The following is a 27,910-nucleotide window of genomic DNA, read 5'->3' as shown; positions in this document are numbered from 1 at the left end:
GGACAGGAATCTTCTAGGATCAGGGCCCCTCTCTCTTGATCTTATTTAACCTAATCACTTCCATAGAGGCCCCATCTCAAATACAGCCACTCTGAGGGCTATGGATTCAACGTAGCAATGGGGAAAGGGGTACAAGCATTCAATCCACATTGACTAGCGTTGCTGGTTCTAGAGCTTCAAACAGATGGAATCAAATGGTACATGCTCCTTTGCAACTGGCTGCTTTTTCTCAGTGTAATGTTCTGGAGATTCATCCACGCTGTGGTATGCATCAGTGAAGTGTTCCTTTTTATTGCTAAATGGTATTCCATTGTATGAATAGATTAGTTGTTTATCCACTCTCCTAAAGATGAACATTAGGATTGTTTCCAGGTTGCCAATAGATATTTATTCTGTGTAGGGCATTATGTTAGCTATTTAAAAATGTAAAGTATGTCCCTGCCCATTAGGAGCTTATGCTCGGGATCTCTGCTTGAAAAATAGCTAAGAATGTACCAACCTATCAAACAAAGTAGGACTCTGTTACTCACTGAACAAAGACTGACTCGGGGACTCAAAAGAAGGGAGATTTTTAAGGAACATAAAAGTCTGTTTGTAAATACATACACGCAGAAGATGAGCCAACTTCAAAAAGCTGCCAGAGAAATAAAAGCAACTCCAAGTGAGGTTGGAGCTGGCAGGTCATCGGGCTGGCGGCATGGGTACCTCCAGGAGTCTCAGGATGCTTCACTGCCTGTGTTACAGGCCAAAGAGTTTCATGAAGCAGAAACAGGGTGAAAACATTCCCCTCGGAACAAAGCTGGCTCCTGCTTTGTTTTTGTGGTTTCCTCCAAGAGGGCGGGGGGAATGTCTGGGCTCTGAAGGACAGCCAGCACCACGTCCATGGCCGGGAAGCCTCTCCGTGGCCAGGCGTGGAAGCTGCAAGTGGCAGGAAGGTAGGGTGGACAAAGCGGAATTGGGCCTGGGTCCCAGTTTGGGGTCTAGAGGGTGCACACTCACCTTCTCTGGCCCAAAGGTGGATCTTAGTAGGTCAACAGAGGGCTAGCAACAGTGACCATGCCAAGGGCAGGGATGGGCAGCTGGGTCTTGACAGCCCTCCAAAGGGACTGCAGGCCTGCTGGGAGTCTGTGAGCAGAGCTGCTAATACCTGTCCGTGAGTCTGAGTGTTGAGGTCTTGCATGCCCTTACAAGCCTTTGGAAGCTTATAAGTCCTGCCCCACCAAGTTTCATCTAATGCCCTGGGTCTTGCCTTTCCCTGCCCAGTCATATAGCAGATGGAGTTAAAGTGACCTCGGAGCTCACGGGCTTCCCACGTGGTGCTGGTGGTAAAGAACCCACGTGCAGGTTCAATCCCTGGGTTGGGAAGATCCCCTGGAGGAGGGCATGGCAACCTACTCCAGTCCTCTCGCCTGGAGAATCCCATGGACAGAGGAACTGGGTGGGCTACAGTGCATCGAGTCACAAAGAGTCAGACACGACTGAGCCGCTTGCATGCACACGCAGAGCTCCCTGAGTGTTTGGAGGTGAAAGGGTGAATGAAATCTCCCAGCCATTGTTCTGTGACTGTGTTGGTGGTAACTATCCATTTCATATCAATAATATCATATAATGCTAATGATCTGCCTGCTTGGGTTTTCAACTTTCTTACATTTTTTCATTGTAAGGACAAATGCCATGGTTAAAAACACTGAGAAAAAAAAAACAAAAAAGCTTCCTAATAGCCCCTCCTCACAGATATTTTCATGCTTATCTTACCTTCCAATTCTTATTTTATACAACGTCTTTTTTATGTACTTTTCCGCTTAACACTTTATTTATTTATTTACGTTTGACTGCTCCGGGTCCTCGCTGCCGCGCGCGGGCTTTCTTTAGCTGTAGCAAGCCCGGGCGATTCTCTAGGAGCGGTGTATGGGCTTCTCTTGTTTCAGAGCACGGGCTCTAGGGCGCATGGGCTCTATAGTCATGGCTCCCAGGCTCTAGAGCGCAGGTTCCATAGCTGTGGCACACAGGCTTAGTTGCTCCGCGGCATGTGGGATGCTCTCCAACCAGGGATCTAACCCACCTCTCCTGCATAGGCAGGTGGATTCTTTATCACTGGGTAACCAGGGCAGCCGTCTTCTCACAAGTTTGCTTGAGCATTTCCATGTGGCTTCGATAGGCTTGACAATGATTACGCTTAATAGCTGCATGATATTTAGTGTTGCTGCTGCTGCTGCTGCTAAGCCGCGTCCTACTCTGTGTGACCCCATAGACAGCAGCCCACCAGGCTCCCCTGTCCCTGGGGTTCTCCAGGCAAGAACACTGGGGTGGGTTGCCATGTCCTTCTCCAATGCATGAAAGTGAAAAGTGAAAGTGAAGTCACTCAGTCATGTCCGACTCTTCGAGATCCCATGGACTGCAGCCCACCAGCCTTCTCCGTCCATGGGATTTTCCAGGCAAGAGTACTGGAGTGGGGTGTCATCGCCTTCTCCATATTTAGTGTTGATGTGCCATAACTTTCTATTGCTGGACATCTTGGTGTCCAGATTCTGCTATAGATAATAGCAATTGAGCAATTCATTTTAAAAGCATTTATACCCAAAGGTGTGCTTATCACAGCCCTTGAGGGAGGTCCAGGACTTGTGACTTAGAACTGCATTCTGGTGAGTCCAAAGGAAATCAGAAACAGAGATGGGGGAGGAGGGTAGGAGGAGCAGGGGACTGTAGAAAGGATGTTTAAAATGTTAAAAAAAAAGCAAAAAATGTATAAACACAAAAGTTAAAAAAAGCAAAAGGAAGTATAATCTTCCTATAAATATCTAAGGTATATGTGTCAAAGTTTTATTTTAACTCATTCATGAGAGAACCAGGTGTGTAAGATGATCTGATGCATGGTTAGTGAAAGGAAAAAATGGGGAGTAAGGTCATTGAGTTAGTTACAAAACCGGTTATTTTTCCTCAAGGCAATAAAGCTACAACCTTTCGTGTTATCTTCTCCATAAACAGTACATGATTTTTATCTCTACAGGAAAAAAAATCATTTGCACCACTACTGGATAAAAGCCATTTGTACCCGAATGGTTTTTAACAAATAAATAGCTAATTTTAAAGGCTTATAGAATATTGAATCAAGAATAAACAATCAATCAAAGTTGTATCCTTCTAGAAGGTCTAATGCCCCTGAGGCAGGCATTCTGTTTTGCATCTTTTTTTGCCTTATTTCTGACTTTCAGACATTGTTTTTCTGGAAAGGGGAGTCCATGGTGGTGGTAACTGTCCCCTCCAGCTATTTCAGAACAGGCAGTACTTCTGGATTGTTCTCTGGAGCTGAAGCAGTGAGATGCACAGACGGCTGGTGAAGACAAAAAAGGAAGTTTGAATAATTAATGCCCTCCCACCAGGAATGGGCGGAGAGGAGGGCCCAGAGCCTGGAAGAGGGACAGAGGAGAGCCCTAGGATTTGGCCAGAAGCCAGACCACCCCTAACCCCAGGGGTTCTGCTGCAAGGCTGCCTGGAGAGGACCTTAAAAGCTCAGCTGAACCTGTTCCTCTTATAGTTTAAGTGATCCCTTCCTTACAGAGTGGAGTTCTGCCTCGTCCTTTTGAGCCTACAGATAAGACAGCGAGCCCTCTTATGTCTCTGTAATGCTGTTCACCACCACCATGGCCAGTTTCTTACCGCCAACATCCCTTAGTCCCCTGAACCAAGAAGCCTGAGTGACCGGCGGCTCCTCTGGCTTTGTTCTTTCCCCTCCAGACCCCAGTCTGACCATGGCATTGCTTCCTCCTCCTGTTCCAGAGCAGAACCTGGCTTATCCCAGCAGAGCTTCTGATTAAGGAAGTGGACTCCAGCAAAGGGGGAGGGGAGGGATGGACTGGGAGTTTGGGATTAGCAGGTGCAAACTATTATGTATAGGATGGAGAAACAACCTATTGTATATCACAGGGAACTATACTCAATATCCTGTGATAAACAATAATGAGAATGTTATTGAGAAGAGAATATATATATATATATATATATATATATAAAAGATGCGGTCATTTTGCTGTGCAGCAGAAATTAACACTGTAAGTCTACTATCCTCAGTAAAATAAAAAAATAAAGATAACAAAGGAAGAGGACTCCAGTTTGGGTGATGAACTCACCGTGGTATTCCTGGAACCTTCTGGACTGGGAAGCTGAAAATTTCCATGGCCCAGGCCACTTGGGACGGTTGGCCGCCCTAAGTCCCGCCCGCCTTGCGTCTGAGCAGCTGTTAGGGCTGCTATTCCACCCGAGTGTCTCTCCTAGCTTTCCCCCTCTGTTCTCCTGGTCTTCGCCTCGTGTAATATCTTGTTTAAATACCCTTTAATTCCTGATGCTGGAGCAATAGTTCAGGGCTGGTACGAATTCCCTGTGGACTCCAACCTGGAAAAGAGATGGATACACGTTTTGCATTTTTGTCTTCTAGCAAGGAGGTATTTGTGGAAGCCTCCAAGAAGACAGACAGGGTGGAATGGGACGTTTGTTTTCATGGCTCAGAAATGAATCCCATCGCCTTCTTTCAGTAAATGACACAGAGTCGTAGAGTCTTGGGAAAGAAAAGACGTCCTGGTGGAGATCTGCGAAAGGAATACAGGCTCCCGAGTGGGGAACTGAGGTTGGGAGAGGAAGGTGGGCGGTGGGTGGATTCTTGAAGGACAGTAAACGTCGTGCTTGTTGATAGTCAGGGCTGTTTACATCTGGCGCTGTTTCCATACACCCTCCCTAGGCACCCAGGGTCCTCAGAAAGACAGGTTAACAGTTGGCTGGAGGGAAGGGAGGCAAAGGGGCCTGTGTGGAATGGTCCAGGCTGAACTCTTCTCAGGGCCGAAGGCGCAGAAGGGGGTATCACGCCCAGCTCTGAAAATAAAGTGTTATTGGCTCCAGTCTGAAGCTGTCACTTTCCACTGAGATGGAATATATTACTCAGAAGAGGAAGGCACCAAATATTACGCCGTCTGCCTTCAGGGACAGAAAAAACACCCACTTCTTATAAAAACACTTTTTTGGGATGAAGGATTTGATTTCAACTGATGAGTCATCCCTGTTTTCTTTTTTTTTTTAAACCACTTAGCCAAAAATGAGGTTTTTTAAAAAGCATTTCTTGAAGCAAAATCTTCCATTGCTTGGGTTTCTCTCGTCTGACAGAGAGGCATCCTGAGTGGTTATTTCCACAGGCCAGAAGCTGTCTCAGTTTGCATGAGAGACATCGTGGGACAAAATTCGTAACCATCAAGTTTCAGGCTCATCAGGAAAAAGCAACCTTAACACAGTATTTATGATCTAGAAGTGAGAAATGACCAAGAAACAGAAAATACATTTTAAAGCCCACATTTCAATAAGCGTGTGTTTGAAAATGACACAGTGAACGGTCGGAAGGCAAAGGAGCTGGAGAGGGCTATGGACGTTGGAGCAGGAAGGACCATATGTCCTGGTCTGGCAAAGACAGTCCTGATTCAAGCTGGAAAAGTACCTACTTTCAAGGATGCCTTTTTCTGGACAGTGGGTTATAGAGAAAAAATAACAAGTGACGATGCTGTCTTACGCTAAGGAATTTGAGGTGGTTTGTGCAGCGACAGACAAGCCGGATGCCAGGTACAGGCTGGTGCCGCGCCTCGAGGGCGCCCACGGATGACGTTCACGTTGCTGGCGCTTTTCCGTCACGCAGGCTCACTCTGCTGCAGCCACCCTTTCATTCTGCTCCCCCTAGAGCCGCCGTCCTCCTGAGCCAGGACCCACTGTCTGGAATGCTCTCCCTTTCTTCCCACCTCCTCCGGATCCCATCCTAAAAAATCCTGGACCCTCTAATAAAGTCTTTGCTCTCTCATAGCCGCTTGTGAGATATTACACATTCCAAAACTTGCCCTAGCCGCGTTTCTGTTCCTACATGTAGTTCTGAAACCTTATCAAGAGATGGGGGACTATTTCCCTTCCCCTTGAAGTTGTGCAGGAAGTTGTGAGTCCACAGTTGGTTCGGCAGCTCACCTGCCCTCTCTCAGGACACGCACCCTGGGGAAGCCCAAACTGCATGGAGAGGCAGTGTGATGTGTTCCACCTGACACGTACAGCTGAGGTCCTGGAGACAGGGGAGGGGGTGTTTCCTTCAAATGATTCCAGCATCCAGCTTTTATGCCACCCCAGCCAATGCCAGCCAGAGCTGCCAGATGACCGATTCCTATCTGGTGATCATCAACATCAATCACATAGTCTATTGCCCCCAAGCCTGAGCATTGGGATGGTTGTTGTGCAGCTGCAGGTAATCAGAACACCACTGTATTTTTATTTCTTAAAACTGTCCCGAGTGCGATTCTACATTTTTTCTTTTTCTTTTTCCTGTGATTAAACATTTTAAAATGATTTACTGAATATCTGCTTCTCTACCAAAGCTGTGAAATTCCACGAGAGCCAGGACCCTAAATACTTTGTTCATTGTTGCTTTTCCAGCACCTGATTGTGGTTGCAACACAGCAGATGCTCTGAGGTGTATTTATGGAATGAATGAATGAATGCCACAGCCTGAAAAATGCATGAAGAATGCCACCAAGGTGAGAATGAAAATCAGAACAGTTCCTGAGGATACACAGTTATTTTGGTAATTAGTTAAGTGGGGGAAGGCATGTAGCTTACACAGGACATCTGTGGAGCTTGGATGTTGCTTTGTAATTTTGCATATGTCCACAATCCAATCACATTGTGTGTATGCAGTCACACAGATCATCTCAACAAAAGCCTTTGATAATCTTTTGACACTGTTAAGAGGTTCAGAGTAGGTTCTTGGTTCATACAATTTCATTAATGCATTTATCAAAGATTTAATGGCAATCACAGACCAAAAACAAGCATCATCCCCCGTAAGTGGGAAGGTGTTTGTCCAATTAAATTCCACAGAGGAAGAGTTGCTTGAAGATGGGTATATTCAAGCCAGTGAAGTGGGAGAGGTAAGGAGTTGTTGACAAGTGTTATTGCAAAACACTCAGCTATTATTTTTGAGGCCAAGGGGCAGACTGAGGTCCCAGTGAGGGGAAAGCTACAATAGTGCTCATCTTTTCAAAAGGAAATAACTTCTCAGGAAAGGAGAAAAACAGAACGAAACACCAATTTATCAATTTGTGATCACTGGGCAGAACTCAAGGTCCTGAGCAACCAGCTTGGCTTCAGGGAGATGGATTTGGGGCCAGGACCAGCTCACAGCCTCCCGCGAGAGCGACAGGCTGGGTAAACAATTGCACAGCAACGAGTAACTCTGCTGGGGCTTCTTGGGTGTTTGACTGCAGGTGAATAAATCAAATGCCTGTTCAAAGAACGGGGCCTGAGAAGGTTTTTATAAACATCTCCTACTGCTAGGGGAGAAGCTCATACAATCTTGTGAGTTGGAATGACTCACACGTCGCATAGCTCCAACTAGTCATCCTTCCGTGTGTCCTGACCAGAGCCCTCTTCCACCCTCCTTCTGGTTCATTTTCCCCAGTGACGGCATCTCCATTCTCCTTTGAGGAGGCAGAAGGGTGGACACGAGTCACCAAACTGGGGAGGACTCCTACCCTCACTGCGATTAACTGCTGCCACGCACATCCTTTTCATTTTTTACAAATATTTTGTGTCAGGCTGCTCCAGGACTCAGATGCGGCACGTGGGATCTTTAATTGCGGTATACCAGGGCCTCCTGCATTGGGAGCTTGGAGTCTTAGCCACTGGACCACCAGGGAAGTCCCACTCCTTTCTTTTTAAACCCAGGATTCTGTCTATCCCATCTGCAGGGCAGCAGACTGATGGTATGTTCCCTTCCTCCGAATTCACCAGTTGAAATTCACCCCCCTAGGTGATGGGGCAGGGAGGAGGGGCCTCTGAAAGACCATTCGGGTTTGTGTCCTTAAATAAAGGACCCCAGATTCCTCCCGTGGCCTCTTTCTGCCATGTGAGGATACTCCAAGGAAACAGCAATCCGCGACCCAGAAGACATCTCTCATCAACACCTGACCGTGCCGTCCCCTGATCTCGGACTTCTTGCCTCCAGGACTGTCAGAAATAAATGTCTGTTGCTTATAAGCCACCCACTTCATATTTTGTTATAGCACCCAGAGCCAAGACGCACCGAACCTCTGTCCTTGGCAAATGTATTGTGTTCTCTCTTCCCCTTGTACCTCTGCCCTGAAATACCCTACTATCCCCCCTCCTATACATCCCGTGTAACTACTTTTGACTAGTACCCTCTCTAGAGTCAGTTCAGACATTGTGCTAGAGGTTGGGGGCACTCACCCCGAATCCCTGTTAGCTGAGCAAGACACCTGTCCCCCAGGGGCTATGAGCATTAGCTTCTAACAGCTCAAAGCCAAATCCTTCCCCAAGATTCACCCTCTGCCAAAAGGGGTTTCTTCCATAGAATTATATGGGAGGCTAGGCACCCTAGCCCTGGGATGCAGCTTCCAACCAATGACGGCAGGTAAGAGTACAGAAGTCTGTCCTCTTTGGCTGAAAGAGAGACAGCTCTGGTGTAATTCCCACTCCCTCCAGAGAGTCCCCTGGGACTCTTGTTCTATCTCACTCCCCTCATTTCTTGACAGGCTTCTTCAGATCTCTCTCAATAAGTCACTTGTACAAGATTTCCCCTCCCAGGCTCTGCTTTGAGGGAGGCCAGCCCAAGCAGACACTGTCTCTTCTGGAGAGACCTTTCCTGACCATTTTCCATCCATAGGGACCCCTGGAATGGCAGCCCACTCCAGTGTTCTTGCCTGGAGAATCCATGAACAAAGGAGCCTGGCGGGCGGCGGTCCATGGGGTCATAAAGAGTCGGACACGACTGAGGGGCTTGCACACACACACCTCTGTCTCTGAGCACCTCACTGAGCCCTGAAATCACCAACTTACCGCTCAGTCTCTCACGCTGCTCTGCTTAATGGCATGTGAGAATACAATAACCTGCTGACCTCTTCTCAGCACCCAGAGCAGCATCTGTCTGGCCTATAGCAGGCACACAGCAAAAACTGGATAATTGAATTCTCTAGGGCCTTCTGGAAAGAGAATGTGCTTGTGAGATGTACAGACATGAATTTCTGAGCCTGATTTTGGCCTCCCAAGTTGGAAGAGAGTTGAGAAAAGCCACAGAGGTGGTTCTAGAAATAAGATATAGAAAGTTGGTGAGTACCATTGAAAGTAGAATATGATCTGGGATTTTGATCAGAAAATAATTATCAAATCAGCTACTTACAAGGTACAATGGAAGTTTTTTTTTTTTTTTTTTAATGTGATACATGGATCTTATCTTCAGAAAACTTAAAATCCAGTCTGGAAAAATCTGACACTGAATATAAGAAGAGATATTCCAAGTAGAACACGAACCAACTTCCAGCCACAGTACAGAGCAGGTAGAAATAAGCTTAAATTGTAGCGGGTTACATGGGAAAACATTTGAATCAACTTCCTGACGGTCAGAGCAGCAGAAGTCTCATCGGCACTGACAGAGACTATTCTTGGACCAAACTTGAGTCAAGCTCCTCTGTTGACTGGGCCTCATCTTTGGCCCATGAGAACTGCAGGCTCTTGACGCAAATGATTTTGACCATACTGTATACTAAGACACTTGAACAACACACACACCTCAGGTCTGCATCCCCAGGACAATGGTCCCAGTCTCCTTAAATTGTTGCTGCTCAGCTGCTAAGTTGCACTGGACTCTTTGCAACCCTGTGAACTGCAGCATGCCAGGCTCCTCTGTCCTTCAACCATCTCCCGCAATTTACTCAGATTCATGATCACTGAGTCATGAATAGATGAGAGAAGATAGATAGTGATGTTGTCTAACCATCTAAATCTCTGTCGTCCCCTTCTCCTCCTGCCCTCAGTCTTTCCCAGCATCAAGATCTCTTCCAATGAGTTGGCTCTTTGCATCAGGTAGCTAAAGTATTAGAGCTTCGACTTCAGCATCAGTCCTTCCAATTAATATCCTGGGTTGACTTCCTTTAGGATTAATTGTTTTGACCTCCTTGCTGTCCTTGGGACTCTCAAGAGTCTTCTCCAGCACCACAGTTTGAAAGCATCAATTCTTCAGTGCTCAGCCTTCTTTATGGTCCAGCTCTCACATCCATACGTGACTATTGGAAAAACAACAACTTTGACTATCCAGACCTTTATTGGCAAAGTGATGTCTCTGCTTTTTAATACACTATCTGGTTTGTCATAGCTTTCCTTCCAAGGAGCCAGCCTGTTTTAATTTCATAGAAATTTCAACACTGCCAAAAGGATTTACTGTTTGTTCCAAAACCCTGATTATATGCCCCTGACTTCTCTTTTCTTATGAGCATTTACTTTGAAGAACTGGCAATTGGAAATCCTTTCTCTGTCCTGTTGTGATGTATCTTCCACAAGCCAGTATTATCTTTTTGAGGACCTAGGAGCCATCGCTTGGAATGTAATCATCAAGAAGGGCAGGGCCCTGTCTCCCAGCCTCCAAAGGGAGGAGGGGGCATGTAGGAGGAGGTGGGAGCCCAATTTCAATAGAGAACACAGGCGGAGGGCTTCCCTGGTGCCTCAGTGGTAAAGGATCCACCTGTCAATGCAGGAGACACGGATTTGATCCCTGGTCCCAGAAGATCACACACACCACGCAACAACTAAGCCTGTGTACCACAAGCACTGAGCCTGTGCTCTGGAGCCCAGGCACCCCAACTGCTGAATCCCAAGTGCCCTAGAGCCCTGCTCCTCAATAAGAGAACCACCACAAATGAGAAGCCCGCACAGTGCAGTGAAGAGTAGCCCCTGCCCGCTGCAACGAGAGAAAAGCCCACACAGCAACAGAGACCCAGGACAGCCAAAAGCAAACAGGTAAAGTTATTAAAAAAGACAAAACAACAGAATACAGGTGGCCTTGACCGTCACCCACCCTCCATCACATCCTCTGTCACTTCCCTTTAGCATGCTGCGGGGGTTAAAGGGCTCCTGTCGTCTGTTTCCGCGGAGTGGAGCTGAGCTCTCTCCCCGACTGCAGTAGAACTGAATGAAATCTGTCTTGCTGCCTCTGACCAGTGTCCGGCTGTGTTTCTGTTTGACAGCACTCAAGGGAAGCTGGGACTTCAGCTTTAGTAGGAAGCTTTAAGGAGGAGAGCAGTAAAGCACTGATTCCTGCAGTGAAGCAGGAGGGGGGACGCAGTGACCTTGTCAAGCCTCTCTGCTGACCAGTTTGTCAGATCATGGGGAAGATGTCCCTGACATGCCCCGGGAGTATAAGGAGGGAACTCGGGAGAGAAGCAGGCAATGAATTAAGTCCCTAAAATAAACAGAGAAGTCACTTCTATAGTAAACAAGACTGAGACGTATTCCTGACTCTGGTTTTCCCTTGCGAGATGACTTTGGACAGATCACATCACCTCTCTGAGCCTCAGTTTTCCTACTCTATAAAAAGAAGGGGTTAGGCCAGATGATATCTCCAGGGTGGGCTTCCCAGGTGGCGCAGCAGTAGAGAATATGCCTGCCAGCTCAGGAGATGCAAGAGATGCAGGAAGATCCCCGAGAGCAGGAAATGGCAACCCACTCTAGCATTCTTGCCTGGAAAATTCCACGGACAGAGAAGACCAGCCAGCTACAGTCCTTGGGGTCACAAAGAGTTGGACACGACTGAGCGACTGAGCGCATGCACACACACACACATACACACACACACACGCACACACACACACGATGTGTTTTTAGGCTCCTTTCCAGCCTTGCTATGTTATGTCTTCCAGAGCCCCCAAATTCCAGAATTAGCAGTAAAGTCCCTCCTGTTCATTGCCCTTAATGGACATACCGACATGCCTGCCATCTGAGTGCTAAGATGGGAGAGGGCTCTCCATTGCCCACCAGGAAAGCACGGTCGCTCCTCTTCCAGGGCCATATGCGGCCAGGACCCCCTGGGAAAATGACAGCTCACGTGGTTGCCAGAGTCTAAGATTGTGACTCAGAAACTGCCATCTGCTAAATAGCTTTTAATTGAAGCTCCAAGAGGCAGAAGGTGGCTGCAAAAATCTTGCAAGTTGATCCAATAGGATTATCTTCGCTAAAAGAGGTTTTTCTCTGTTTAATTAGCTGGAAGCCACTTTGTCACAGATGGATTTTTCGGATGTCAGCCCTTTTGGTGCCCTGCCCACCCACTCTGCACCCCCACAATCCCCTCCCTGCGTTTGAATGCCACAGATTCTTTAGTTAGCAGCAGCTTCTGGTTTATTTTTTCCTGGAGGCTGCATTGACCGTCCATGAGGCATCCAGTGTTATGGAAGCCTTTCCCCACCACTCAGGACACAGGTGAGTTGTTTCAACCTGGATGAAGAAGTGAAGTGTAAACCAGTCTCAGTTTTTGGTAATGCAAGTCAGTTACCCCTGTACTCGGGAACCACAGACTCATGGTCATGCTGGTCTGTACTGAGTCACCAGGAAGGCATGAGCCTAAAGACAGCTCTGACCAAAGGGAAACCCAGTCATTCCAGAGGCAGAGTGTTAACCCTTTGTACCCCAGGCTAGAAGAGGACTTGCGGTGGCCAGGACCAGCTCCACTGGTTACTATCAAGAGATGAGTGAAGGGACCCAGAATCAGGCGCTTGCTCTGACTTTGGATCTGGACTGCTGCAATTCCCTGGGTGTCCTCAGAGGGGCTCAGTAAGATACTCTGCTATAACAAAATAGATAGAGTCAGGGAGTGGAGGCAGGAAAACCGTGGTCAGGAGCGGCTGCAGCAACTGAAGATGCTGTTCAACACGCTTCCAGGTTTGCAGCTGAGCGAAACACTCCACTGCCAACCCTCAGGCAGATAACAGCGTCTTCATTTCAACCTTTTTATTATGGGAATTTTTGAAACATACAGAAGTGGAGAGAACACCAAAGAATCTCCATAGACCATTTGCCCAGTTTCAACAATAATCAACCCAAGGCTACTCTGGTTTCACCTATGTCCCCACCAACTCCCTGCCCCAACCTCTCTTCCAGTATTAAGGCCTCACACTTCATAACTGAAGAAAGCAAGGCTTAAGCACAAATGAGGATGAAGGATTTGGTCAGTTATACCCAGTGGCAAGGAGGGAGAAGGTTCCATTCTTTGGGGGTGGCATACACGTGTGTTTCAGAAAAAGCAAGTAAATAATGCACTGTTATTATATAATTTCGTGTGGAACTTGAAAATATAATACCTATTGTCTTTGTTAGATAAATTACACAAAGAAAGGTTGAACAAAATTTTTCTCAAAGCAAAAGTGTGGGATGACATCAAGAACTCTCAGTCCATGAGATCTTTATGTTTATCAGAAGGAAGTCATAGGTTAGAAAAGGTTGAAAAGTACAAGATAAGAATTTGTCCAAAGCCCATTTCCTCTTTGACCTCTCAGTATTTATAATTCTAATGCCAGGGAACTGGAAGCCATGGCTATTTTCCTTTATAGCTTCTATCACAGTTCTGTATAATCAGGAGGCTTCAAAAAGTGCTTTGAAGAAGTGGCCTTCCCTACAGTTGTAAGTAAAATATGAACCAGTGGGAGACCTAGAGCAAATTGCCCATAAATATCTGAAATCCCATAAATCCCATAAAAATGGCATTTCCAAATTGGAAAAATAAGCAAATCTCCAAATTGGAAAATTTTATTGAAAATAACTAAGCTCTGTAGTTTTCAAACTCTTTTCCTGGGATTTTATGGCTGTATGAGAGGTTTGGCAAGTATTGATGTGTCCCAGTCAACCTTGGAAAAATTAACTTTGTATCATTTTGCTTCATATTTGGGTTTTGCTGTAAATTTTCAGTAGATTTTTTAAAAAAGATTTCTGCTGCTAAAAAAAAAAAACAAAAACAACGGCTGTAGTCTCCTGCCGTGGAAAGGAGCTGGTGGTGCGGAGAGGGGATGTGACTTGCCCAGGTTCACACAATTGGGCAGCGGAGTTGCTGGGACTGAGACCTCGTATCCCAGGACCTGTGGACAGGTGGCATGGCTGCTGGGCTGGGAGCCACAGAAAGTACCCAGTTGTTGTTGTTCAGTCGCTCAGTCATGTCCAACTCTTTGTGACCTCATAGACAGCAGCACACCAGATTTCCCTGTCCTTCACCAACTCCCTGAGCTTGCTCAAAATCATGTCCATTGAGTCGGTGATGCCATCCAACCATCTCATCCTCTGTCGTCCCCTTCTCCTCCTGCCCTCAGTCTTTCCCAGCATCAGGGTCTTTTCCAATGAGTCAGCTCTTGGCATCAGGTGGCCAGAGTATTGGAGTTTCAGCTTCAGCATCAGTCCTTCCAGTGAATATTCAGGGCTGATTTCCTTAAGGATTGACTGATTTGATCTCCTTGCCATTCAAGGGTTTCTCAAGAGTCTTCTCCAACACCACAGTTCAAAAGCATCAGTTCTTCGGCACTCAGCCTACTTTATGGTCCAACTCTCCTGGAAAAGTCAGTTTTCACTCCGATCCCAAAGAAGGGCATTGCCAAAGAATGTTCAAACTACTGCACAATTGCACTCATTTCACATGCTAGCAAGGTCACGCTCAAAATCCTCCAAGCTAAGATCCAATAGTATATGAACCGAGAACTTGCAGATATACAAGCTGGATTTAGAAAAGGCAAGAAGAACCAGAGATCAAATTGCCAACATCCATTGGATCATAGAAAGTACCCAGAGTAAGTGGGAAAACCCTTTCGAATGGAAGCACCACTCACTCAGGTTCTCCCACCCCCTCAACCCCATCAGACTTAAAGAACAACAGAGGAAATTTGCAGGGGATGTTTAGAAAGATTCCTGTAGAGAAAACTATTGTTCCAGGATGTGACAACACGATTAGAATGCCAGCTGTGGGACTTTCTCTGACAAGCTATAGAACCCTCGAACCATGACCCTCATAGCGTCCAATTGCTTAGCTAAGTCCAAGTCAGAAGTTACAGATGAGCAGAAGGAGGCTGCACATTACCCCCAGAGATGTTTTGTTTAGCTTTGTTTGAACACACACACACACACACACACATTGATAGCACACATATTACAAACATAAGGCACGAAAGAGGGGACATCACTGCAGACCCTAGTGTTTGGATTTTGTTTGATAAAGTCATCAACACTTTTAAACTGGGGGATTAAAAATTCTGAATTTCTAGTGTATCTTCAAAAAAAAAAAAGATTTGACAATGCTGGGCAACAGTGGCAACACATTCTTGCCACAGTCAGCTGGAAGCTGGGGCTTTAAAGGGAGCGTCTATTCTGTCTCCTTTATTCCTCACTGCTCCCTACAGCCTTGTACCCAGCCTGCTTTACTAGTTCTTTTATTTTTAATGTATCTATTTATTTCAATTGGAGGCTAATTACTTCACAGTCTTGTAGTGGGTTTTGCCATACATTGACATGAATCAGCCATGGGTGTACATGTACTAGTTCATTTTATGTCCTGGGCCCTGTTGTAGCCTGGATCGGTGACCTAATGCTCTGATGAAGATTTTTAAACAATGATTCCCAAATATTAGCACCAGAATTCTCCATGGTGCTGGCCTGAGAGATCCTGATTCCAGTGCACAAATGAGACTCAGGACTTGCATTTTAAAGCAGCAGCCCAGAGAGTTCTGGAGCAAGTGGCTGTTTTGACCACAGTTTAAGAAAAGCTGCCCTGCACCTGAGGTCCTTAACACTGGCTCTGCGTTTGAATTACCAGAAGGAATTCCATTCTACAGTGGAATCCGCTTTTACCTTCAAATAACTGCATCAGAGAACACTAGAGGCCAGACCCTGCATGGTTACTATTTCTTCGTTTATTTTTTAAAATTCAAAAAATACAGAAAATTTGAAAGAAGGGTTCATGGGACTCTTTTAAATCTCTTATCTAAATTTACCAGCTATTAACATCTTGCCACATCCATAATGTCTCTATTATTACACATGCATTCCCTTTTGGCCAAACCATTCCAAAGCAGTCTGCATACATTGGCACTTCACCCCTAAATGTTTCAGCATGAATCCCGTAAGAAAAGGGACATTCTTCTCCACAACCACACAGCATTACCAGGATAGGCTAACCACTGCTTCCTTGAGAAGAGACTCAGGTCAAGTACATCTGGCAGGAACCCCACATGGTGATTCTGTGTGATGCTCTGCACCTCCTGTTGTATCTCACTGGGAGGCAGAAGATGCAGAGACTTCAGTGTGCACCTGAAGGGCTCGTTAAAACCTAGATTCCTGCGCCCGCCCTTGCAGTCTGGGGGTCTGTGGGGGCCCTGAGCATTTACATTTCTCACAAGTTTCCAGCTGATGCTGGTGTTGCCAGCCCAGGGCCTGAACTTGGAGACCCACTGACCTCATAATAACCATCCAAGTTTTGGCAATAGTTTAAAAATTCCTCCAGGTGATTATAGGCTGCCAGCACTGAGACCCATTGCTAGCCTGCCCGTCACTCCTCAGATACCTTCCTCCACCAGCAGCATCCACATCACCCAGGAACTTGGGAGAACTGTGGAATCTCAGGCCCTACCCAGACCTACAAACCCAGCAGCTGCAGGTTCATAAAACCTGCACTGACCACACGCACGGTGAAGGGTGAGCAGCTCTGCTGGAGAGGGAGCCTCTTCCACGCCTCCACTGCCTGCTTGTATCGGCACCTGGGGGTCTGTGGGAGCCGGCGGTGGCAGGGGGGCGGGCTGCTTCAAGGCACAGCCTCAAGTCTGGAGGGAGAAGAGAAAAAGAACCTGCCGGCTGCCTCTGGGCCCACTCTCCCACCTCGCCTCAGCCCTGGAAGGTCTTATTTTAAGAAGCTGCTTGCTTCAGTTCTCTCTCTAAATTGAGCCTTGTATTACCTGCTCCTCGTGGCTTTGTTGGACCTCACTGTTTCTAGGTGGGCAGCATTTTGCTGAGCCCCGAAGGTATAAACTAAAGCATACTCCCACCCTCAGGGAGCCTGTGTCCTGGTTTCTTCTTTCTTGACTGGCCATCTGCCAGGCATTGGAAGGTCCCTGCGCCAGGCTCCCCATGGGGCAGCCTGTTGTACCCACTTTAGGGCTGAGGTGAACAAAGAACTCTACTAACCTTTCTCTTTCCAGTTTAGATCCGACTTCTAAAGACTAGGGCCTGTGGGGCCATCTATCAGCTATCATCAAATAGTCATTCAACAAATATTGACACTAGGGGGTAGATATAGAGGGGATAGATATGGTTCTGATTACCTACAACACGGAGGAGATGGGGCACTCAGGGAAAAGGAAGTAATACCAGGAAGAATCTGTATGGAGACATGTATGAGGTTTCAGACTGGAGAGAAATCAGTATCCACTGAGGGTCTAAGGACGGCTTCATGGAGGAGGTGACATTTGGGAAGAGGACAGCTTCATCTTCAGGGTCAGATAATCTCCATGAGGGGCTTGGTTTGCTCTGAGGCCAAGGAGTAGCCTGGATTCAGACCCGGTTTGCTGCCATCCCAGTTTCACACCCCAGGTGCCAAGAAGGAGACAATATATTGGCACATAACGTGTTTTACAAGCCTGGGCAATGGGATGTGGATTATGAAGAGTTCTCACCAACTCCTCCCTGCCTTGGAAATATGGAAATTGTTTCAGCAGCTGGGAGGAGAAGAACCGGGTGGGAATACGGGGACTGGGGACTGGAAACAGCCCTCAGAAGAATGGATCTGCACTTTCCACGCTTGGCAGTGAGCAGGCTGTCAGGAGTGGGAGCAGATGGTTGGGCCAGGGAGTCTCCAAGGCACATATGAGGCAGGCAGGTCGTTGTCCTGGTGAAGTTAAGTCGGGGGCCCATCAGAAGAGGGCAGAGGAAGAATCAAAAGGAGAGTGGGAAAGGGGCCACCTCTCATCTCAGAGCACTGGGCAGGGCAGAGCTTGAGTCAGTTCAGGAGGCTCTGCCTTTGCTGAGGGTTGTCGGGGAGGGCTTTGGGGGCACTCAATTTACAGCCTGAGTTGGGACTTTCCTGGCAAATGAAGGGCTGTGGGAATGTGGAGGACAGTAGACGGGCTGCAGGGAGCACGGTGTTCCAGGATGATGAGAATGTGGTGGACTCCGGCCCAGTCCTCACCCCAGACAGGCCCGCGGCTGGGTGGCGTGAACGGCCCCATCCCTGCAGCCGTGCCTTCAGCCGTGACACTGTGCTGCCCTCTGACTCCGACACAGCCGCTAGACTGAGACAGAAGAGAAGGCCTGTAGTATAGAACGCCAAACTCTGCATATTCCAAAAAAGGTTCGGTTCCTGCTTCCTGGGAGGTAACTTTGAGCCCAAGGATAGCCTGCCTGACAAGAGTGTCCTTGTTTACCAGGAGCCAAGCCAGGCAGTGACACTTCTGGACGATTTATGGTGATGCCTTGGACCACACAGCATCACATGGACCTTCAGAGGGGCTGGTCCACACCTCAGGAAACACAGCAGCAGCCAGCTGTGCCTTCGTGACCGGTAAGAACCCTGGACATCAAGGCTCAGGGGAGCTTCCCTTGTTGGCAGTATTCCCCTTGTGTCATCATACATAGATGCTAGGAGACATAGGCGCTGTCTGTAGACCGCCCCCCCCCACCCCGCAGGGAGGGGACAGTGGGGCCCCAGACCCGGCCCTTTGTGCCTTGTTCCATTGCTGATTCAGTGTGTGTCTGTTACTGAGCTCTGTGACCTCTTCTGGCACACGAGAGAGGTGGCCTTCTCTCGTCGACATTCTAGGAATCAGCGAACTAAAATGGACTGGAATGGGTGAATTTAACTCAGATGACCGTTATATCTACTACTGTGGGCAGGAATCCCCTAGAAGAAATGGAGTAGCCATCATGGTCAACAAAAGTGTCTGAATTGCAGTACTTGGATGCAATCTCAAAAATTACAGAATGATCTCTGTTCATTTCCAAGGCAAACCATTCAATATCATGGTAATCCAAGTCTATGCCCCAACCAGTAACGCTGAAGAAGCTGAAGTTGAACGGTTCTATGAAGACCTACAAGACCTTTTAGAACTAACACCCAAAAAAGATGTCCTTTTCATTACAGGGGACTGGAATGCAAAAGTAGGAAGTCAAGAAACACCTGGAGTAACAGGCAAATTTGGCCTTGGAATATGGAATGAAGCACAGCAAAGACTAATTAGAGTTTTGCCAAGAGAACGCACTGATCATAGCAAACACCCTCTTCCAACACAAGAGAAGACTCTACACATGGACATCACCAGATGGTCAATATTGAAGTCAGATTGATTATATCCTTTGCAGCCAAAGATGGAGAAGCTCTATACAGTCAGCAAAAACAAGACTGGAAGCTGACTGTGGCTCAGATCATGAACTCCTTATCGCCAAATTCAGACTTAAATTGAAGAAAGTAGGGAAAACCACTAGACAACTCAGGTATGACCTAAATCAAATCCCTTATGATTATACACTGGAAGTGAGAAATAGATTTAAGGGACTAGATCTGATAGATAGAGTGCCTGATGAACTATGGATGGAAGTTCATGACATTGTACAGGGTACAAGGATCAAGACCATCCCCATGGGAAAGAAATGCTAAAAAAGCAGAATGGCTGTCTGAGGAGGCCTTACAAATTGCTGTGAAAAGAAGAGAAGCAAAAACAAAGGAGAAAAGGAAAGATACGAGCATCTGAATGCAGCATTCCAAAGAATAGCAAGGAGAGATAAGAAAGCCCCCCTCAGCGATCAATGCAAAGAAATAGAGGAAAACAACAGAATGGGAAAGACTAGAGATCTCTTCAAGAAAATTAGAGATACCAAGGGAACACTTCGTGCAAAGTTTTGGTACTGGCTCACATTCCCATCAGCATTTTAGGATAGTTCTAACTGCTCCATATATTCACCTACACTTGATGTTATAAGTCTGGGATCTTGCATCTTGATTGGAGGTTCTCAAGGGCAGAGATGACAGAGGATGAGATGGTTGGATGGCATCACTAACTCTATGGTCATGGGTTTGAGTAAGCTCCATGGACAGGTGATGGACAGGGAGGCCTGGCGTGCTGCAGTCCATGGGGTCACAAAGAGTCAGACACAACTGAGTGACTGAACTGAACTGAAGGGCAGAGAAAGCTGTCAGAGCTTGTTCATTGGTCCCTTGGCAGGGATCACTCTGTCAAGGTGTTAAGCAGTTCTGATGGGCACCATTCCCCAGGGCACCATTTTTGTGTTTAATTATTCTGCCGTCCCAACAATTCTCTGAGCTCCTTAATATCCTTTTATAAATTCCATGCTGACTTACCCTAACTTGAGTCAGTAACCAAAGAACCCAAATGATGCATTTGTCAATGCTCCTGAAGACTCTAGACTGGGCCCCTGGACGCCCCTGACCTGGGCAGCAAGATACAACATCATGGACCACATACTCTAGCCACTGACATACTTCTTATCTCCAAGCCAGCCAATAGTCCCACTTCTTTACCTGTTCAGGGTACCTTGCTCTGCTCAGAATTCACTCTCAATGCCTGTCCACTTGGAAACATAGGACTAAAGTTAAACATCATCTTCTCTGGAAAACCCTCTCCGACCACCTCTTACAGTTGTTCCCTACTCCACTGAAGAGAATTCTAGTCACAGTCTGTGCAGAGCTGTCCCCTTATTAATTCATATATTCCAGTCCTAACCCCCCAGCACCTCACAATATGACTGAATTTGGGGACAGGGCCTTTAAAAAGGTGGTTGTGGTTAAATTCCCAGGTGGCTCAGTAGTAAAGAATCAGCCTGCCAATGCAGGAGATCAATCTCCAGGACAGAGATTGATCCCCTGGGGGAGGAAATGGCAACCCACTCCAGTATTCTCGCTGGGAAAATCCCAAGGGCCAGGGAGCCTGGAGGGCTACAGTCCATGGAGTCACAAAGAGTCAGTCACGACTGAGAGACCGACTGCCAGCACCATCACGTGGTTACACGTGGTCGTATGGACAGACCCTGACCCAGCCTGACAGGGGACTTTATAAGAAGAGAGACCATAACACACACCCTAGTTAAGCACACACCCAGACAGAAGACCTTCAGGAGGACACAGCAAGAAGGAGCTGTCTGCAAGCCAAGGAGAGAGGCCTAAGGGGACACTGGCCCTGAAAACACCTCTCGGAACTTCATTAAGTTCTGCAGTTTGGACGGGCTGTCACCATTTCTCAGCCATGTGGGCCATCAGGGACCTCAGCCCCTGGCTTGGGTTTATAGGAAACACAGCCTTCCCTGGGCTCCACTGTCTGCAGCATCAGGGCTGTTCCTGAGAAGACGTGGGCTAGTGGCTCTCAAACTCTGGTGTGCGTCAAAGTCACCTGGCAGGCCGATGAAAGCACAGATGGCCGGGCCACCCCCATGGTTCCTCACTCAATAGGTCTGGGGCGGGGCCTGGGAGTTCACATGTCTAACAAATCGCCAACGGAGGCTGATGCTGCCAGTCCAGACTTTAACCCAGGCAAAGGAGACAGACGTTCTAGGAAAGGATAGCAGAAACGACTCAAAGAATGTTGAAGGAGACTCAGGCAGAATGAGATAAAAGGGGATAGGCATGGATGTCTTGGCCAAAGAGGGCTCAGCACGTGCTGGGCAAAGCTGGACAGTGGTTTCAGAAGCCTCCAGGTGAGGGAGGGAGACAGACGCAAATGAAGTGCCGAGACCATCCTACAGGCGGAGCTCAGGCTCGTCGGGGCGAGGAATGTCCACGAATGGCAGAGAAGATCCTCGGTTCGCTCTCAGATCTGTGAGCGTCCCGGGATCGCACAGCGTATACACCAGATACTAAGCTGGACTTCCCTGGTGGCTCAGACGGTAAAGCGCCTGCCTACAATGTGGGAGATCTGGGTTCGATCCCTGGGTTGGGGAGATCCCCTGGAGAAGGAAATGGCAACCCACTCCAGTACTCTTGCCTGGAAAATCCCATGGACTGAGGAGCCTGGTAGGCTACAGTCCATGAGTGACTTCACTTTCTTTTTCTTTCTACTAAGCTGGAGGCAGCAGCAATCATGGAAGGAGTCGGCTCTGAGTCCTGGTTTGGTTGTTGGCAACTGTCTATGGGGTCGCACAGAGTCAGACAAGACTGAAGCGACTTAGCAGCAGCAGCATCTGCAGCAACTGTGTATCTTGGCCATTCAACTGCCCCTTTTCAGCCTTCATTATTTGATTTTCAACAACCCCTCAAGGTTGCTGCAAGGATCAAGTGAGATTTGGACAGAGCAGCACTTAATAAATTATGAAATTCTGCAGAAGCCCCATGGATGCAGGGGTTGCCGGCAAGAGCAGGGCTGGTCCTTGCCACAGGCAGGCACACTTCGGAGTGGGAGGCCCTGTGTCCAAACCGACAAATTGCAGCAGGACTCTGCTTCTCTCCCTCTCCTTTGCTGCCATGTAGCCTAAATAGCATCCTCACCCTCCCAGAACAATCAATAGCTCCCTAGTTCTTGTCCTCTAAGCCAACTCTTTTTAGAGCAGCCAGAGGAATTGTTTAAAAATCTAATCAGATCACATTCTCACAGACTTAAAATGTTCCAATAACGTCTGCCTCTTGTCGTGATATCAAACTTAACTTCTCCCCGTAAACTACAAGGCTGTGTGATCCAGGAGTAGCCGTGGCTCATGCCTCCCAAAGACACCAGCCTCCATTCCTTCCTGGAACGCAGCGAACATCTCCCTGCCTCAGGGCCTTTGCTTGTTCTCTGTCCTAGGCCAGCAAGGTTCTTTCCCTCCACCCTGTCTCTCTGAGCCCGCTCAGCCTTCAGATTTCAGCAACACCACTGAGATGCCAATTAGATCACCGCATTCCTGGCTCTCATAACACCCTGTTCCTTCATTTCACAACTCTTTGTAATGCACATTTTTCATCTGTTTCGTGTGTGTCTTCCCGACCAGACTGACAGACTCTGAAAGCTGGGATTATGTCTGTTTCATTCATTTCTTGTGTCCAGTCAGGGTGTTTGGGGTGAAAGCAACAGAAATTGGTGCGGCTAATCTAAGGAAAGTGAGATTTGTTGGAAGGACATCTGGAATCCATAGGCCAGAGAACAGGGCTTGGAAACGAGTAGGAACAAGGCAGTCTCAAATAGTGGGAAGTTAAGGTGGCAGGAAATGTTCCAGTAAAAACAGCCTGATTGGGGTGTGAGATCCCGAAGTGCCAATTTGTTTTCAGTCTGTTTAATCTGTTTTGATTTAAAATCCAGAGCAAGAACATTTAATTGGCCTGGCTTGGATCACAGGCTCACTCTTGGCTTGGGGAGAGAGAGAAGAATCATCAAACTGGATCCAAAAGAAAGAGGCCATCTCCGATCCTAAAAAAAAAAAAAAAAAAAAATTGTTTGGTTCACTCTTCTCAAGGTGAGAAAGCATGCTGGCAAGCTTCAAAAGAAGAAATATTTGCTCAGTCATCATATCAATCCACAGGGTAGCTGCCCAATAACATACTTGTTCAATGAATGAATGAAAGCTTGCTTCTGGGCAAAGTTCAGTGCTTAGTCACTGACTTAAGAGGTTTTTAATGTCAGTCTTGGTGTTTTGGAGTAGAAATCCCTAGGCACACTTAATAGAACTTGGAGCCTTGCATCCTGAATGGAATCAGTAAGTAACTGGGGACACCTTCAGCCAGAGACAGTTATTCCTGAGATACCCAGCCAAAATATTCCTGAGATCCCGGTAGAATCTTTTATGGTTTTCAAAATATTTATTTGGCTGAGTCGGGTCTTTGTTGCATCGTGTAGGATCTTTTGGTTCAGAGCACAAGCTCTCTAGTTGCGACCCACATGCCTAGTTGCTCTGCAGCTTGTGGGATAATAGCTCCGTGAGCAGGGATCACATCTGTGTCCCCTGCATTTCAAGGCTGATTCTTAACCGCTTACCACCAGGGAAGCCCCACCTAGTAGTATTTTTCATGACCTCAGAAGATGGTGATTGCCTCTCTAGGTAGCTTTCTTTGTCATTAGGAAAATTTCAGTTCAGTTCAGTTCAGTCACTCAGTCGTGTCCGACTCTTTGCAATTCCATGAATCGCAGCACACCAGGCCTCCCTGTCCATCACCAACTCCCAGACTTCACCTAAACTCATGTGCATTGAGTCGATGATGCCATCCAGCCATCTCATCCTCTGTCATCCCCTTCTCCTGACCCCTATCCCTCCCAGCATCAGGGTCTTTTCCAATGAGTCAACTGTGGCCAAAGTACTGGAGTTTCAGCTTCAGCATCAGTCCTTCCAATGAACACCCAGGACTGATCTCCTTTAGAATGGACTGGTTGGATCTCCTTGCAGTCCAAGGGACTCTCAATTCTTCAGTGCTCAGCTTTCTTCACAGTCCAACTCTCACATCCGTACATGACCACTGGAAAAACCATAGCCTTGACTAGACGAACCTTTGTTGGCAAAGTAATGTCTCTGCTTTTCAATATGCTATCTAGGTTGGTCATAACTTTCCTTCCAAGGAGCAAGCATCTTTTAATTTCATGGCTGCAGTCACCATCTGCAGTGATTTTGGAGCCCAAAAAAATAAAGTCTGACACTGTTTCCACTGTTTCCCCATCTATTTCCCATGAAGTGATGGGACCAGATGCCATGATCTTCGTTTTCTGAATGTTGAGCTTTAAGCCAACTTTTTCACTCTCCTCTTTCACTTTCAAGAGGCTTTTTAGTTCCTCTTCACTTTCTGTCATAAGGGTGGTGTCATCTGCATATCTGAGGTTATTGATATTTCTCCTGGCAATCTTGATTCTAGCTTATGCTTCTTCCAGCCCAGCGTTTCTCATGATGTACTCTGCATATAAGTTAAATAAGCAGGGTGACAATATACAGCCTTGACGAACTCCTTTTCCTATTTGGAACCAGTCTGTTGTTCCATTTCCAGTTCTAATTGTTGCTTCCAGACCTGAATACAGGTTTCTCAAGAGGCAGGTCAGATGGTCTGGTATTCCCATCTCTTGAAGAATTTTCAGAGTTTATTGTGATCCACACAGTCAAAGACTTTGGCATAGTCAATAAAGCAGAAATAGATGTTTTTCTGGAACTTTCTTGCTTTTTCGATGATCCAGCAGATGTTGGCAGTTTGATCTCTGGTTCCTCTGCCTTTTCTAAAACCAGCTTGAACATCTGGAAGTTCACGGTTCACGTATTGCTGAAGCCTGGCTTGGAGAATTTTGAGCATTGCTTTACTAGTGTGTGAGATGAGTGCAATTGTGCGGTAGTTTGAGTATTCTTTGGCATTGCCTTTCTTTGGGATTGGAATGAAAACTGACCTTTTCCAGTCCTGTGGCCATTGCTGAGTTTTCCAAATTTGCTGACATATTGAGTGCAGCACTTTCACAGCATCATCTTTCAGGATTTGAAATAGCTCAACTGGAATTCCATCATCTCCACTAGCTTTGTTCATGGTGATGCTTTCTAAGGCCCACTTGACTTCACATTCCAGGATGTCTGGCTCTAGGTGAGTGATCACACCATCGTGATTATCTGGGTCGTGAAGATCTTTTTTGTACAGTTCTTCTGTGTATTCTTGCCACCTCTTCTTAAAATCTTCTGCTTCTGTTAGGTCCATACCATTTCTGTCCTTTTTCGAGCCCATCTTTGCATGAAATGTTCCTTTGCTATCTCTAATTTTCTTGAAGAGCTCTCTAGTCTTTCCCATTCTGTTGTTTTCCTCTATTTCTTTGCATTGATCGCTGAAGAAGGCTTTCTTATCTCCTTGCTATTCTTAGGAAAATTTACCCTAAGGACTTAAACCCGTCACACTACGGGCAATCTCACAGGAGACTGGGTGATAGAACAGAAGTTATTTGAAAACAGTTTTCTCTCTTGGTGTCTTGTGTGTGTGTGTGTGTGTGTGTGTGCCTGCGTGCACGTGCATGGTCAGGCACTCAGTTGCTCAGTTGGACCCAACTCTTTGCAACCCCATGGGCTAGTAGTCTGTTGGGCTCCTCTGTCCATGGAATTTTCCAGGCAGGAATACTGGAATGGGTTGCCCTTTCCTCCTCCAGGAGATCATCCTGACGCATGATCCTGAACCCTCATCTCTTTAGTCTCTTGCATTGGCAGGCATCTTCTTTACCACTGCACCACTTGGGATGCCCCTGGTATCTTGGAAGAACCAAAAAAAAAAAAAAAAAAGAACTGCGGCCTTCCCTTCAAGCTGATGCATTTATTGAGGAGAAAATAAGAGTAAGAAACCTAAGAGGAATGTGTGGAGCTCTGCGAGAGCCTCGTCTCACCTGGCTGGTTAGCAGGACTTTCTTATGCCTCATGACTTAAGGATTTTCCTTCTCTGTTCAAGATCTGAGGGGGAAATTTTCTAAATTTCCAGGAGAGAATGAAGACATCTCCAGATTTCATTTTTTAGGGCTCTTTGGCAGTATTCCCAGAGCCATAAAATTTTCTCCAAGGGTCCTTGGCCAGACATCTGGATGTCTAGATGAGTCTTGTAGCCAAGGAAATTTTAAACAAGGCATGTGTTTTAATAAATGCTTTGTAGCCTTATAAACCTCCCCTGAACAGTGATTTAAAACAACAGCAATTTATTATTTCTCATGATTCTCTGGACTGACTGGTATCAGCTGAGTGGTTCTTCTTTTCCATGTGGTGCATCTGAGGTCACTTGTGAGCTATATTCGGTGGCTGGGCCTGGGGCTTCCTCTTCCCATTCAGCACAGTAGCCCAAGCTTCTTTATAGAATGGCAGTTGGCTTTTAAGAAGGAGCATTTCCAGAGGACAATTCTCGATGTGAATTCATTTATCAAGTCTCTGTTGGCATCACTTTGCTAATGTCTCAATAACCAAAGCAAGCACGTGGTCGAGTCCAGAGTCATACGGGAGAGGAGTACACAGGGTGTGAAAACCAGGAGGTATGGTTCATTGGAGGCCAGCGGCAGGGGAGCAGGGCAGGCTGGGACTCCCTAGGTGTCAGTTTCTAGGTAGGGATGCATGACCTGTTATCTGGTCTGTGACTTTGCATTTCCAGGAATTCAGTATAATTAGGGTTGCATTTAGCTCCCTCCACCCTTTTCTTTGAATTTCCTTTCATCCACAGACCCTGCCTAAGAAAGAAGTTGAAAGTGGCATGTTATTTTAAGATCCTATCTCCTTGACCACAGACGACTGGATCAGAGTGGACACCTGACCCAGGGAAATCAAGCCATTCGCTGGACTGGCCCAACCAGATTGTCTCCTCTGACTTTGGAGTTGGGATACTGAAAGATTAAGATCTAAGTTGATGAAGAACTAACAGAAGATCTTCTGGGTACCCTAAAACTGAGTCTTCTGAAGTATGTCCCAAACTCCTGAGAGGAATGAGACAGCTAGACCTTACTAAAGAGTCTTTAAGGAACACTGGCAAGTAATAATGTGTTAGAGGGTTTGTAGAAAATGAAATAAACACCATAAACCAGTATTCACTCATAGATGTCACATGTTTCTTCACATGTGGTGTTACTCCAAAGGCCTGCCAGAGAAGACTGTACCCGAAGTAGGTACTGGTCCTGGGAGGATAAGACACACAGAGAGCAAGCCAGGAGATGCACCCAGCCTAGATCAGCCTAGCTGCCACTGACTGACAGATCCATAGTCGTGAATACAGATATTTTGGGAGATGTTTGTTACACACTACCATGCCAATAGTTGACTGATACAAACCTCATTGTTAAAGGTCCTGATTGGCCAGATCCCTGCTTCACTTATGAATCAGGGCCTCAGTCTCCTTCATCCTGTAATTCCATCAACCCCCTCGAATGTGGTCCTCATCTGTATCCTAGAGCCTGGTCACAGGCCTGTGCAGGTTCCAGCTCTCAGTAAAGGACCAAGCAAGGAGAAGCACAGAGGCAATGTTTAAAGGCCAAAACTTGGAAGTGGAATGCATCACTTATATTTGTCTGGCAATAATGGAGTCATGACCCTCACTGCAGAGAAGGCTGGGAGATGTAATCTCTAGCTGGGTAGCCAGGTATCCAACTACCGTGAAAGGAGAGGAAAACAGCTGTGCGTGAACAATCCGCCATCTTCACTCATA

At 46.8% G+C, this 27,910-nt stretch overlaps 1 long non-coding RNA gene across 2 annotated transcripts; it reads left to right on the top strand.

Moving 5' to 3' along the window:
* The first annotated feature begins 120 nt into the window (after positions 1 to 120).
* Positions 121 to 27,269, top strand: LOC129645054 (uncharacterized). Of its 2 annotated transcripts, none has more exons than XR_008711142.1 (3): positions 121 to 264; positions 6,448 to 6,548; positions 26,936 to 27,269. It is a non-coding gene; the product is annotated as an uncharacterized LOC129645054 (long non-coding RNA). The 2 variants fall into 2 exon arrangements; XR_008711143.1 differs by lacking the exon at positions 26,936 to 27,269 and adding an exon at positions 7,761 to 8,036.
* Positions 27,270 to 27,910: the final 641 nt, after the last annotated feature.

This window comes from Bubalus kerabau, chromosome 2 (genome assembly GCF_029407905.1).
Source record: "Bubalus kerabau isolate K-KA32 ecotype Philippines breed swamp buffalo chromosome 2, PCC_UOA_SB_1v2, whole genome shotgun sequence".
NCBI lineage: Eukaryota > Metazoa > Chordata > Mammalia > Artiodactyla > Bovidae > Bubalus > Bubalus kerabau.
This window is presented reverse-complemented; position numbering and strand designations above follow the sequence as displayed.